At 45.3% G+C, this 1,966-nt stretch overlaps 1 protein-coding gene and 1 pseudogene across 1 annotated transcript in view; both read right to left on the bottom strand.

The window, feature by feature from the left end:
• The window catches only part of QRFPR (pyroglutamylated RFamide peptide receptor), a 164,921-nt gene that overhangs the window by 118,209 nt on the left and 44,746 nt on the right, over positions 1 to 1,966 (bottom strand). The window lies entirely within an intron of this gene.
• On the bottom strand, positions 477 to 1,721 carry LOC102829725 (annotated as a pseudogene).

The following is a 1,966-nucleotide window of genomic DNA, read 5'->3' as shown; positions in this document are numbered from 1 at the left end:
TGGCTCTTGATCATATACTACCTCTTGAAATGGCTGAACATCAACCATTTCCTTTTGGTACAGTGACTCTGTGTATTCCTTCCATCTTATTTTGATGCTTTCTGCATCGTTCAGTACTTTGCCCAGAGAATCCTTCAATAACAAAAGTTGAAGCCTGAATTTTTTCTTCAGTTCCCCCAGCTTGAGAAATGCTGAGCATGTTCTTTCTTTTTGGTTTTCTGACTCCAGCTCTTTGCACATTTTGTTACAATATTTGACTTCATCTTCTTGAGCTGACCTTTTAAATTTTTCTATTCAGCTCTTGTACCTCCTCATTTCTTCCATTTGCTTTAGCAACTCTATGATGGAAAGCAAGTTTCAGCATCCTTTCTGACATTCATTTTGATCTTTTCCTTCTTTCGTGTCTTTTTTTTTCTGTCAAAAAAGGGGCAAACACTTTATTCACCTGTACATAACACATATAAAAGCGAGCAGAGTTAGGTTTTCCTCAGCCATCCTCTCCACATTTTGAGTAGTTTTAATAAGCTATAGACCACGGATTTCTTCATGCCAGTAGTGAAAATGCCCTTGGTGCTCTGCTTTACGTTGGAGGCTTTCACGATTCCTGACATGCATAGTCGCACCACCTCCGAACAGTCAAGATCATTAGCAAGTTGGAACAAAGTTTCTCCTACGTCTCTGTTTTTTCCAGGAGGGTCCATAATTTGATTTATTTGTTGCTGTAAGGTTTTGGGTAATGCCATTAGCTGAGTGAATTGTCCTTCTGGGCTTTTATCTAGCTCGAGTCTGCCTTGATGAGCTTTATACACCACTTGGGGGTTCTCCTGAAGTATGCTGCCATACAGCCCACGAAAGTGAACTAGGTTGGGTTTCACAATATTCAACACTTTTGACTTATCCTCTCCAACCACCATCCGAAAGTCGCCCGAGTAGGAGAGGCCAGCGATCTCTATGAAGGGCTCTTCTTCTGAGAAGCTCTCAGGGAGCATGAGGAACGCCGTGTTCACGGCGCTCTGAAGATTCTTATCGAGGGCTGCCTCAGACTGGCATTTTCATTCATTGCTACGATTTTCACCTGGCCAACTGACTGGAACAGATCGGTATTTGTGCCCATTCCAAAGAGATGTGACTCAGCAGATTGCGAAAATCATCAGACAATATCACTGATATCCCATGTGAGTAAAGTTTTACTAAAGGTAATACAGAAACGGCTGCAACCATACATCATCAGAGATCTTCCAGAGATTTTAGCCAGTTTCAGAAGAGTACGTGGAATGAGGGATATCACTGCTGATGTCAGACAGAACTTGGCGATTTTTGGAGTCATCCAGCAATGTATAAGTTATTCCAGGTCAGGAGATCTTCAATCAGAATACCAGTGCTAATAACCCCATATTTGATAAGCCTGCCATCACAGTTTTCAACGGGTTGTAGTACACTCCAGCGCCGAAGTTATTCTGGATGGTTGTCATAGCCCTAGGCCCCAACATTTTTAGTGAAGAATAGTGGCTCCAGTTTTGCTTCAAGTTCTTTGAAGGCCATCCCACAGGGTCATCTACTGTGAAGACAAGGTTGAGCATGAGATTCTTCTGGTTTGCACTAGGCCCCGCCTGGCGGTACACCAGGGAGCCATAGGCGAACACCAGGCTTCGCTCCGCTGGGAAGTGAGACAGGATCTTGCGGAAGGCCACTCCCGAAGTCGGCAGCAATTGCAGCACCATGGGGCCCAGGTTCGGCACAGACACCGGGCCAACCGAGAGCTGGGCCGGTAGCGGGGGTGGGGGGGGGGCAGATGAAGAGGCCGGCAGTCCCAAGCCTGGCGGGGACAGGCGGCGGTCCCGCCCTTTCGTGTCTTCTTAATGACTTTTTGCTCTCTTCTTGTCTGATGTTCTTGATGTCATCCCATAATTCTTCTGGTCTTCAGTCTTTAGTGTTTAATGTATGAAATCTGTTCTTCAGATGATCT

This window comes from Chrysochloris asiatica, unplaced genomic scaffold (genome assembly GCF_000296735.1).
Source record: "Chrysochloris asiatica unplaced genomic scaffold, ChrAsi1.0 scaffold00088, whole genome shotgun sequence".
NCBI classification, from domain to species: Eukaryota; Metazoa; Chordata; class Mammalia; order Afrosoricida; family Chrysochloridae; genus Chrysochloris; species Chrysochloris asiatica.
Note: the sequence above shows the minus strand (reverse complement) of the source record. Positions and strands in the feature narration are given on the sequence as shown.